We start from the raw sequence: 13,851 nt of genomic DNA, 5'->3' as shown, positions 1-13,851 counted from the left end.
TTGGGTACCCGCCTTTTGATTCATGATGGGAGGGGGAGGTGTTCAGTCAGTCAGGGTCCTAGACCCCTACAGGAGTCAAAGGTCAGTCTAGGTTGCTTAGGGTCATTCTTGTGTATGGTAGTGGGTATAGGTTGTGCAGAGCTAGAGTCACAATCACAGTACTAGGAGGAGCAGATGGCAGGTCACCTCACGGAAGTACACCAAGAATAGGAAACTCAGTATGTCACCAGGAGATGTATAACACCAACAATGGCAAACGCTGTCAGTATCTAGTGCTCCTCCCCTGTGGACACATAGAGTACAGCAGGGCTTGAGAGGCAAGGGTAAGAATGGACACTTGAGCCTAATAATAATGCCACAGTTGAAGGTTAGATACCCCGCCACTGCAGGGGGGACCAAAGAGCCAGCAGTCCTAGGCTGACAGTGTACCCCAGATACTACAGAGAGTGGGGAGGGAAAGTGCATGCTGGGCCATCCAGGGGTTTTATAAATTATATCTAGAGGCCCACATGTCCTCCCTAGATTCATGGGTCGGTCTGCTCCTTGGGGAAAGGCCTGCAGTGGAGTTTGGTCGGGTGCCACTCCAAGTGGATCCATCACCCATAGCAGGACAAATAGCAGAGCCGAGCAGGTCAAGTCCAATTAGTTGTGGCGATGCAGCGCTCTCGGCTGCAGTGCGGAGGTTGTAGCCCAATTGGACTTTGTCAGTAGTCCGGGCCTCTCCAGCAACTATGGACAGCAGGGAGAAATAGGCTCAAACTGGGCAGCCCCACAGTCCAGAGCAGTTGGCAAGACTCTCTCCAGCATAGAGTTTTCCATCAGGTGCTATGTAAGGATATTGAAGGATATTTCATGAGTCAGGCAATGGAGCTCCCAAATCAGGCAGCCATCTTAGTAGACGGCTGCTCCTGACCCCAAACGCTCAAACTCCCCCTCTACATCATAGTAGACATAGTAGTAGTAACATCATAGAGCCTGTTAATGCTGGATTCTTCTAAAATGGAGATGATATCATGGTAATTATTTTAGTATAGCAAAGCTATGCTAAAAAGTAAAATATAAGTGGTGTACTGACCAAATGTGAAAATACTATTGCAAATATACTCCGCAAAGTCGAAATGTTACACTGTTGTGACTAACATGCCCTTCAGATTAGCATTTTTAAGGCTCATCATATACAGATTTTGTAGAAACTGGATTGGTTTTAGGCAAATAAGTATTTCCAAATGTTCCGCTTCTAGTACTGCAACAGGAGGTGCTAAAATTATTGGGTAGTGTTAAACCACAGTAGTGGCAAGCAGAACACTAGAGGTGCCAATTCTCGTCCCTTAAAATAAGGGAACTGTATTTTTGTGTGTGAGTTGGGGGTGCATGCTAGCAGAACAGTTACTTCTGGCTCCATGATTTCTTGTGTTAGTTCTGTTGGCAAATACATGTCCAAAATCAATGGCATCGGATGCAGGTAGCAAACTGATCTTTAACCAACCCCCCCTTAAAAATGTTAAGGCAGGCTCTGCCTACTCTGTAAGAGATGGGAGGCCCGAGGCCATATCTGTCCACTTCAACCCCTGGCTCCAGGCGGCAATTTTTGGGGGGGAAATCTGTGTTCATTGCTGGGAAGAAACTGACTCAGCGTTCTTTTGTTAGCCCAAGCCAAGAACTTAGAAATTGCCCGCAAACTGCATGGGTGTCATGAGCTGGGAAGCAGGGCACACACCACAAGAAATTCTGGGCAGTTTATGATTCTCTCCAGTGCCTGCCGTCACCGAAATCTCAACCGCAGAATTCTATGTGCAAGCAACAGCACACAAAAAGGGAGACCAGGCTGCCATCATTGGTTACTGTGCTGGTGTGAGTGGTGGTGATCCAGCGGCCTATAGGAATATATCATAAACAACGCTACCCAACTTCATAACCTATAAACAAAATTTCTACACTAACTTATGGACCCATTTATAAACATGACATATTTGGGCCTACTGAATCAGGTGGTCAAATTAAACCTATATACACATTATTTACAAAATATATACAATTTTATACATCTGCGAAAGGAATATTATCATTAGAATAAATTCTAACAATTTAAACGACCACCATTGGCGATGGGATCTAGCTAATAGTAACCTGCACTTCTGAATAATCAAGACCAGCTTGTTTGTCAAAAGTAAGATTTTATTTACTAAATTATGGTATTTCAAAATATAATTTTATAATTGTAATTTTATTAGCATTAAAGTAAGCATGTTTGTAAAGAATCATGAGAAAAATACAGTTTAAGTAAGAAATTCAAAGTTTAAGTAAGGTTTTAATAGTTTAGCATTTCTAAAGCCTAAATCCCTAGCTAAGCTAAATAAATGGAAAATAAAGTAAAGTTCTTTGAGGATTCTTACGTGCTCCACGCAAAGTCCAGCAGCACTTCACCCTCATCGGAAAGTCAGAAAGCAGCAGCCAGCCCATCCCTAAGGGCATGACTTTTTATACCTTTCTATGCTAGCTAAACTAAGCGAAGGAAAGTTTTCATAAATCCACGAAGTCCCATTGGTTGAGAGTGACAAGTGACATGTCACCCACATTTCAAAACTTCCATTAGGTCACATTTCTTAAAGACCATTGTCTTTTCCGAATGCAACCAGGAGCTTCCTTGGTTTGCAACAATTGTAAAATAATGTTCTCACAGTGTTCATTTCACTTCCGCGGGTGCCAAGTTAGAGCTGACAAAATTGTCCTTTATCACTGATTTCCGACCTTGGCCACGTCCGACAAAATGGTGACAGCACGTCAGATTTGCTTAGTGAATGCAGCTTTGAGGAACACTTTTTTCAGAATGGGCATCTCGTGACTTTTGCAGAAGTAAAATTCAGCTTTAGCAAACTCGAGCAAACTAGGCCCAAAAGCAGGCAACTTATGCTTTCTAGTAATAAACAAACACAAGAAAAGTATTAATGTAAGAAATAATGTTGATTCTGTATCCACCCTAGGTTTACTAATTAATTAACCCTCCCGATTAGTCTAATGTTACCTAGCAAATGCAAACAAATAAAGCAGCGTTTGTATCTACCAGTCTTCATGAATCCAAGAAACTTATATGCACCTAGAATAGTAGAAATGACATCACATATACAAGGAAAAGCAAAATAAGCACATGCCTCTTTTAGGTTTGCTGCAGTTAGTAATGACAAAAACGAAAACAACAAATTATTTTATTATTTTACACGAACAAAAAGATGCAACATTTATGCACATTTATGAGCACACATGTTAGTCCCCCCATGTGTATAGTTTAATCTAGATTGTATTAGCACAACACATCACAAATCCTTAATTTTATTATTCATGTTATGGGAAATGTGACTTTGCGAGTTTAAACAAAATTTTGTTTTCTATCTCGCTCCATCAACCCCCTCATCTGGTGATTAACAAATCACCACACCAACACCCACAATTTTGGTAATTTAAATTTCCGAGAAAATGATTCAAATTCATTTGTGTCAGTAATCCTAAAAATCTGTTTCTGCATAATCTTTGGAATTAGCATAACGCTCTCTATGTAACTCCTGTAATTCAATCTCTCTTTCTTCTTCTTTTCTAAGTTTATAGATTCTTTTCTTTTCTTTCAACTGCTTCTTTCTCTTATGCAACAAACAACCTATTTTTGTCAAAATAAAAATGAACACTATTATAATCAAAGGTGCCAAAATCTTGCCAAGAATTGAACTACCAATATCATGAAACCAATTTTTAATAGCTTGGAATCTTTTTGAAAGTTTCCCTGTAAAATCATCTTCTTCTAAAGGAATTATTTCTGAATGCATTTGTGTAATGTTTTTAATGTACATCTCTATATTCTTACTTTCATCAGGTATATATGTGCAACAATGTTGTACATGTAAAATGCCACAGACTCCTCCCTCTTTTGCTAGGAGTATGTCTAAAGCAAGGCGATCTTGAATCACCATAGATCTGATTGCAATTACCTCGACATTCACTAATTGGAATCCATCAGCTGTGTCTGTTGACAATCTGTCAACAATTGTGGACAATTTTCTAATTCTCCCTGCGTTTAGGGTTATACCAACAAAAGGTATCACTGCTTGAAAAATATCTCCCAGAACTTCTGTAAAAGTTTCTCTTTTGACTCTATTTACATAATTATGAATTTTGAACAATCCTTCTGAATCTCTATCAACATGAAACACTTTAGGAAAAACAATTCCCACATAACAAGTTCCATACCAATGGTCTGGAAGGTTGTAGTAGGCTTTGTCACCACAAACAAAATAAATCCCAGGGAAGATTGGATCTTTCCCACCTTTGAATCCCCAACCTCCCAATATCTGATAAGTATCTTCACAGTTACTTGCACCTACAAAATAATTATCAAAAAGTGTATTATCTCTTCTAATGCAAAGCTTTCCACTAACTGGTTTATCTATGTGAATTGCAACATTTTCAAGCATTTTGCCATTTAACTTCTCATCCTCTTTTTGCCAAAATTTTGACTTAGTCTGCTTGACAAATTCATTTCTTTTGTAAATTGCTCTTCTCTCCTCAACCATATTCAAAAATTTCTTTCCCTCACCACTCAATTTGCAGGTTAGATTATTCTTGTAAGCATACTCGTAAGTGAGTTCATTAGTAACAAGGAAAAATTCTCTCATTTGTTTGGCTTTCTTGTGCTTATTTAAAGCACCCTCAATTTTTATATTCGCAAAAATCTCGTCAAAATCTGAATAGTAATATTCTAAGCGTCCAGTTTGATAAAATAAACTAGTTAACACACTACATGTTACACCATATGTAAGAGGAAGCATATTATATGTCACTCCCTCAGAAACAGAAGCAGGTAACTTAACGCAGACATAGCAGTCTTTTGCATCCATTACCTTGACGTATTCACTCAAAAGCTTTGTGAATGTATTACTTGAAAAATCACTAATAGATTTATCTTGATGAATGTTAGGTTGATGATCAATAACTTTTGCAGATGCACTATGTTTATTTTGACTAACCAAAGCTTTGCTTGTCATGTTAACTTTGTGTAATTCTCTATTCATCTCTAATGGGATAATCACAGCTAAAACTAACCAGAGCAGAATTAAAATGAGCAGACACACCAGAGTCATCTTACAGCATCTCTTAAAAACAGAACACTTTGAAGTGCTCTCCTTAACATAAGGCATTTTTGGTTATTTTTGCCTCAAAATTAAAAACAAAATTTATTTTAAAATTTTTAAGAAATAAACTATTTATACCCCCCTTTTAAAATAATTTTATTTTTAAACCCCTATACAAGTTTTCTTCGACCTTATGTCATACATAAGATTTCTTCAACTAAACAGTTTTTCTTCGACCTTATGTCAGCTAACAAAATTTCTTCAGCCTTTTGCCAAATTAAATTTTCTGTACTTCAATCATTGTCACTAATTTCCTCTATTTCGTTTTCTTCTTCACTACTACCATAAATGTCAATAACAGGTGGAATTACTAAATAAGTCCACTCAGGAGACTTGTATTTCTGGTTTGGTCTCACTATTCTTTTTCCTTTTCTCGACACCACTTCAATTTTCCTTCCAACTCCCACTTCTTTTCCAGGACTCTTTTGACTACTGATTTCTTCAACTTGCTCTTTAGGTTTCTTGATCAACCTCACTCTCAATCTTCCACCAGGCCAGTAGTCTGCTTTTCTCACGTATTTCTTCTTTGGTTCAGAAGCATTTGATTCTGACTTCCAAGCCCTTTTCTTTCTGTTTTCACTTTCACCATCCACGTCACTTTCTTCGGTTTCGTAGTCTGAAATTTCAATTGACTCAGGAACTTTTCTATTCGGCAGTTTTACTCCTTCAGGAACACCTCTCTGATTTCCAATACTGGTACTTGGTAATTCGTCTTCTTCTTCTTCTTCAATTACCTCCAACTTCCCAGACTTTGGATTTCTGTTCCTTACTTCAGAGCTTGTTTTCTGCTTTTCGATACTCTCCTGGTCTGAAACTTCTTTTTGTTTTGCTTCTCTGTTTTCAACATAAACAACTGAATCCTCAGTTATCTTTCCTTTTAACAGATTCTCTTCATCTTCAGAATCTATTTCAATAATTTCCAAGTCTTTTCTTGTCAAATTGTCATTCACAGGCACAGGTTCTAGATGTCGACCTTCCTGTCGATCTTCAGAATCTGGATTTATTTCACCTTCTGCTTCAGAATCAGAATCATCTGTAGTATCACTTTCAACATCAGAACTCTCAGGAGTTGGTACTGGAATAGTATGACTAGGATGAATCCAACGTTTCAATCCTTTGCATTTTACAGCATTAGTAGTGATCAAAATTATTTGCCTAGGCTTCTGCCATCTAGGAGCCAAACAATTTCTTCTCCGATGTACTTTCGTTCTGACCCAATCACCAGGCCTCAGGTCATGTGTCAAAACTTTTTCATTTGATTGTGCTTCAGTTCCCACCTGATTAGATACAGAAGTCACTATATCAGATAACCTTTTACAGTAATCCAAAATAGCACTGTCATTTATGCTCAACAGTTTACCTACAGGTACAAAGGCTTGCCTCATAACTCTTCCCATTAAAATTTCATGAGGACTCAAACCTGTCTTTTTATCTGGTGTACTTCTTAATGACATCAAAACAAGTGGAAGAGCATCTGTCCACTTTACACCTGTTTCAAGACACATTTTTCCAATTCTGTTTTTAATTGTTCCATTAATCTGTTCAACTACCCCAGATGCCTCTGGTCTGTATGCACAGTGTATCTTCTGCTCAATGCTCAAAGCTTCACAAATTAACTTCATCAGTTTGTTATCGAAATGGCTTCCTCCATCACTCTCAATAGTGACTGGAAAACCGTACCTTGGGATAATTTCTCTGAGCATTAGTTTTGCTACTGTAATTGAATCACAATGTCGTGTAGGAAATGCTTCTACCCATCTTGAAAATAAACAAACAATCACAAGAACATATTTTAAGCAATTGTGTAAGGGCATTTCAATGAAATCCATCTGTAACCTGGTAAAAGGACCACCCTCTCGACCAATTATTCCTGTCCCTACCAATGATTTTCTGTTTGGATTCATTTGTTGGCATGATAAACACCTTTGACAAAAAGATTCTGCAATTGTTCTGAATTTAGTATTGAACCAAGTCTCTCGGAAAAGTCTAATCATAGAATCTCTTCCAAGATGAGCCGGACCATGATATAATCTGGCCATATCAGCAATCAAGCAATTTGGTAAGACTACTCTGCCATCTTTGTAAACCCACACTCCATCTTCATCACGTGGTCTATAATCTGATCTTAACCACAGATCTTTTTCCTCATCATCTGCTTCATTTTGTAAGTCTCTAATCTCATGCCACGTTTCTACAACCGTTGTTAGCATTAATGAATTTGAATCAGTTTCTTTACTCCTTTCCCGATTGTATGCATAACCTTTTCTTGCACAATATTTTGCCGTTTCATCTGCAAAGGCATTGCCTTTTGAGATATAATCAATTCCTTTAGTGTGCGCTGCGCACTTGACAATTGCAATTTCTTTTGGCAATTGTATTGCTTCAATTAATCTCCTAATGAAAACTGCATTTTTAATCGGAGATCCTGCTGATGTCATATAGCCTCTCTGAGACCAGAGTTGTCCATAATCATGTACAACTCCATACCCATACTGACTATCAGTAATGATGGTAACTCTTATATCCTTTGATATTTCACATGCACGAATTAAAGCAATCAATTCAGCCACTTGTGCTGATCGAACTCCTTCTAGACATGATGCTTCTTCAACATCTGCAACTGTGCAGACTGAATATGAGGCTTTCAAGACACCTCCTTCAGATCTCAAACATGAGCCATCTACAAAGTAGACAAAATCTGATTCGGATAAAGGTCTATCTTTGATATCATGTCTTGGTTTCGTGCAGAATTCCATAACATCTAAACATTCATGTTCTATTTCAATGTCATCAATGATCTCAGAATCAGGCAGTAATGTAGAAGGATTCAGATTCAAACATCTTGAAATCGAAACATTATCTGCTCCTAGTATGATTTTCTCATACTTTGTCAATCTGCTGCTTGTCAAATGCTGAGTTTTACCTCTTGTCAGCAATATTTCAACTGAATGAGGCACAAAAACTTTCACAGGAAATCCCATAATGATTCCTTCACTCTGTTCAAGACTAACACGTGTAGCTGCAACTGCTTTCAAGCAACCTGGTAATGCTTTTGCAATGGGATCAAGTACTGCAGAGAAATATGCAATAGGTTTCTTTAAATTCCCATGTCTCTGAATCAATACAGACAATGCACATCCTTCTCTCTCACTACAGTACAGTTCAAAATCTTTCTCATAATTCGGCATACCTAAAGCAGGAGCTTGACATAAGCTCTTTTTCAAATTCTCAAAAGATTCCATCTCAACTTCATTGAGATTAATTGGATCTTTTATATCAGACTTTGTTAGTCTTTGTAGTGGTTTTGCAATTACTGAAAATCCACTTATCCATTGTCGACAGTAACCAACCATTCCCAAGAACATTCTGACTTGTCTTTGTGTTCTTGGAGGTTGCATTGCTTGAATCATTTTAATTCTCTCAACTGTTACTTGCCTTTTTCCCTTTGCAATTCTGTGACCAAGATATTTTACTTCTTGCTTGCAAAACTGCAATTTTCCTGGAGACACTTTATGTCCCTCTTCTGCAAGGCGATTTAACAGTATTATTGTGTCTGTCACACAATTTTCTCTTGTCTTTGCAGCTATCAACAAATCGTCAATATACTGTACCAACGTAGACCTACCTGGTAAGTCCAAGTTTTCCAAAGATCTTTTTAACAACTCGTTAAAGATTGAAGGACTTTCTGTATAGCCCTGAGGGATTCTAGACCATCCGAGGGTCTTACCTTGGAATCTGAAAGCAAAGATTTCATAACTGTCTGGATGTAAAGGAACAGTAAAGAATGCATTGCAAAGATCAATGACAGTGTACCATTCAGCATCATGTGGAATCTGGTACAGAATTACTGCTGGATTTGGAACCACTGGACAACATGGAACAACGATTTGATTAACCTTTCTCAAATCTTGTACGATCCTAAATGTTCCATTTGACTTTTTAACTCCCATAATTGGTGAATTACAAGGACTACTCTCCATTTCTTTTAATACACCTTGTTTGATTAATTTTTCAATTATAGGCGTAATACCTTCAATTGTTTCTGCTTTCATTTTATACTGTGGAATGTTAGGAAATTCTATTCCCTGTTTCAATGTAATTTTTACTGGATCTACGTTTTTCATTAGACCCATCTCATTCCCAGTAAAATCCCATATATCAGATTTCACTGTTTCCTTGAGCTCTTCAGGCAAATCTTTCTTTTCAAATGCAGGAAACAATTTTGTTTCTTCTGCTTCCATCATCATCATTGTCATTCTGTACAAACCATCTTCCTCCATTGTTTGTAACTCAACTCCATCAGGAGAACAATATATTCTGCAATTCATTTTACACAGAATGTCTCTGCCTAATAAATTTACTGGACTACTATTACAAACCACAAATCTGTGTTTGTCTCTATAATTTCCAATTTCAACTGGAACTGGATCAGTTAAATCAGTTTTAATTTGTTGATTGCTTACTCCAACAACTTGGATGGTATCCCCAGAGAGAGGTAGGTTTTCAATTTCCACTGATCTAACAGTAGAACGGGTAGCACCAGTGTCCACTAGAAAAGTGATGTCTACATCGTTAACTTTCCCGTTTACAAATGGACCGGACTGGTCAACCTCAAGAGTGGCTCCAACAACACACTCTTCCTCCTCTCTCGGGCACCGTCAGCAATAATCATCAGAATCACTGTCTTGGCTTTCTGTTAACAAAAATTGTTGTGAAGCATTTTGCATTTGCACCCTTTGTTGCTTTTGCTGTTTTTGCGGTTTTATTACCTGTTCATTTCCCTGAAATCCTACATTTGGATTATATTTTTGAACTCCCCCACAATTCGGAAATGGTGGTTGTGGCAATTGATCCTGACAGTTATTCACCTGTTGCTGTTGTTGTCGCTGAATGTTTAACTCGTTTAACCCCTGTTGCATCTGTAGCTGTTGCTGCAGGTCAACACCATTCTGCATCTGTGGATTTAATAAGGGATTCTTTAAGTTTTTAGGAGGTTTAGGACACTCGTCTCTCCAATGTCCAATTTCGCCACAATTAAAACAAGGTAATCTTTGTTTCAACTCCTCAATCTTTGGGCTAAATTTTCTTGTAAAAATATTACCTTTAAGCTTTCCTTGTATCTGGTTCGTATTTCCAGTTTGAACAAAATTTGTGTTCTTATTACCCATGCTGGCAATTTGTTGCTCAGCCACTTTTACCTGAGCCCACATGGCTTTCTCTTTGAGCTTTTTCTGTCTCACCTCTAACTCATCACTGCAATACTTAGCTTTTCTCAGAATATCGTCCACAGAAAGTGATTGCCATCCTACAATGCTATTCCTGATCATGTCTGCAATTTCAGGTTTTAGTCCATAAACGAATCTATAGATAAAATGACTCATGTCCTTTTCATCCAATTTTTCATAGCCACTGTATTGTTTAAAAATTAACAGTAACCTCTCATAAAAAGAATGAACTGATTCTTTTGTTTCCTGATTTGTCCTTTCTATTTTAACCCAATCAACTTCTTTGGGTGGAATTTTGTTTTTCATCCAAACGATCACTTTTTCGTAAAAATCCATTACAAGAGGATTTGGAGCACCTGTTTCTTTGATTCGCTCAGGTTCTGTTTTTGGCCAACTTATTGATATTTTACATTCTGTCCAAAGATCTGATGGAACGACAATGTCGAAAAATCCATCTAAATCAATCCACAGAACTTTTGACACTTTGATAAACCTATCCACTTGTCTATACCACTCTACTGGTTTCTCCCTCAATTTTGGAAAGTCATTTGTGAATAGCAGTATGTCCTGTCTTGACCAAGGGACATGAACATATCCTCCACCTGCAATCTCTCTCATTGGAAATTGTTTTGACAATTTTTCCAATCTTTCATCTTCCTTCTTTTTCGTCCATTTTACTCTCCACTTATTGAGTTCTCCCAGCTTTTTGATGTAAACAATCAAATCTTTTATATGCAGTATTCTTCCCATTGAGTTCAAACTCTCAATGTCACTTTCTGAAAAGTCTAGTCTGTAATGCTTTGCAAAATTCTTTTGTTTACTCACATCAATTTCAAGTTCCGCTGCTAGTTCCTCTAACTGATCATATTTATTTTTAGTTTTCCACTGAATACTTTTACAAATGAACAGTAGTTCATCATCTCGATAATAATTCAAACTATCTGGACCAATTGTTCCAATTATTAATTCTTCAATATTTGCTTTTAATTTAGCCACATCAAGTTTCGGAGTAGTCACCCTAACTTCAGGACTCCCTACATCTGAAATAGCACCCATTGGTGTTTTTGGAGATAAATCCTCATTAAAGGTTAAATCTGGCATCCTCGATCTCGAAGAGTTTATTTCAGATATGTCTGAGTAAAATTTTTCAGCAACCTTTTGAATTTCTGCATTTAAAGGAATAGTTAACCCTGTCTTGTTTGATTCTCTTTGGTCAAATACAGGCTGAACAGGACCAATCGTTACTGGAACTGTCACAGCTTCCATGCCTTTTGTCATTCGTCCAATTAATTCTTCCTTAGATTTTAAATATTCAGCAGAATCAACTGTCTCAATATTTCTTGTTTCCCTTGCATATTCTTTTGGAGCTTCCCTTGCTCTTGGAGTCATTGCAAAATGTCTACCTTCATTTCGAACATTATCAAATTCTGGTCTTTTTGGAGTTTCAATAATTTCACAATTATTTGGATAAAGTTTTGGAGTTTCATTAATTGGAGGTGCACTCGGTGAAGTTTCAGTAGAAACCACCGGAGTAGACCATGATCTAGGAGGTCTCAAAGGTTGATTCTTTCTAGCTGTGGTGTATATTTCTTCCATTACTGCATCTTCAGATTCACTTTCTATAGATTTCCCAGTAGGAGTACCCATAACCATTTCCTGTATTAAATACAATCCTTCACTCATGTTTCCCTGTCTCCACATTCTCAACCTGTCTTCATGAGTATCTCTTCTCCAAGCTGGAGGTTTAGAAGGTCTTTTAATTCCACTAGCTTCTCTTTGTAACTGATACATCTCATCTTCCCACTCAACTAAAGCTTCAAATTGAGTTGGTCTCGGTTTTGGAATAAGAGCATTCATTTTCTCTCGTAAATTTCTCAAAACTTTTACATTAAATGAACCATCATCAGGCCAAGTTAAAACACCGTCGTTCTTTGTATAGCGTTTCCAGCTATCAAACCATAAAACAGTATGATATCCATATTCACCTTCCATGTACGCTGCAGGTGTTTTATACTTATGAAGTAATTTACCTCCTCGCGTTTCGATTTTCTTGTCAGGTGAAAATAAATTTTTACGTTTCTGAAATAATGTTGGCTTTTTCTCAACATGTTTAAAATGATAACTCATTTTTAAAAGTTAAATTTAATTCGCAAATTCGTTCGTAAAATATTTCCGGGATGTTCCGCAAAGCAACCAATCCGTGCGCGAAACACACCAACAAGCCAATGACAGTTGAGCTACGTCACTTTCCTGCTCAACGAATAAAAATTGGAGTTTTTCTGAAGGACCAATCAGCTTACAGGTCGTCAGAGACTCAAGAGCCAATCAGAGTATAGCTTGTGACGTAGGTCACTCAATCCCAGCGCGGCTCTGTGACGTACACAGCAGCTGCGGTTTCTCGCTTCTCACTCCTAGCGCTTACCCCTCCTTCACAAAATCTTTTCACAGCGCCATTTTAAGGACACTTTTCAGTGTAAATTAATTCTTAAACAATGACAATAAGGACTCATCTGTTTGTTTCACTATTTAGGATAGTTTACATACATTCAAGTATCCACACTTCGGAATAGTCGGCGCTATTCACACTAAGGATAATTTTCAATTGTTAGTAGAGTAACTCTTACCCCACCCTTCTAACACGTAAAATTATGAACTCGTTTTCCTCTGAACGCACCGCGAAGTGACAGTTCTAAGAGTTCCACTTGAACATAAATTACAAATCAAATTCGCACTTTCATACGGAAAATTCCCTAATTTCAAACACACATGAAATCCGTACAGGACTCTCACCTGTTTATAGAAATCATGCACCGTTAGCAAAATAACGACGTTATCCGTACAGGGCTCTCACCTGTTTATAGATATAAAACATGTACCCCTACAGGACTCTAACCTGTTTATAGGTAATCATGCACCGACGTTACTCTGCCCTTCATTCAAGCTCGGATATAACTAATACTTTTATCACAGTGAGTTTTATGGAAGGCGCTTTGTCCCTATTCTCATGCTGCTCTAATTTCTTAGAAAACCCTCACTTTACAAGATTCACACCTAGCCCTAACACTGTGCTGCACGGCGACAACACTATGGTACACGGCGATACCACTTGTGATACTCTGCGATATCACTGCAAACAGAACAGATGACTTGCGTGACTAATTTCTCGCCACACAATCTATACCGGTATAGCTTACAGATAGCACGAAAAACAAACTCCACATGTGTTATAACATCGATCCTATTTCCATACCATAACACTTTAGTAACCCTTAGCAACCAACATATTACCTTGGTTACCCTTAGTAACCATCAATTTCTGCTACCAGAGAATTGATCCAGCGGCCTATAGAAATATATCATAAACAACGCTACCCAACTTCATAACCTATAAACAAAATTTCTACACTAACTTATGGACCCATTTATAAACATGACATATTTGGGCCTAC

This window comes from Lissotriton helveticus, chromosome 4_1 (genome assembly GCF_964261635.1).
Source record: "Lissotriton helveticus chromosome 4_1, aLisHel1.1, whole genome shotgun sequence".
Lineage (NCBI taxonomy): Eukaryota > Metazoa > Chordata > Amphibia > Caudata > Salamandridae > Lissotriton > Lissotriton helveticus.
This window is presented reverse-complemented; position numbering follows the sequence as displayed.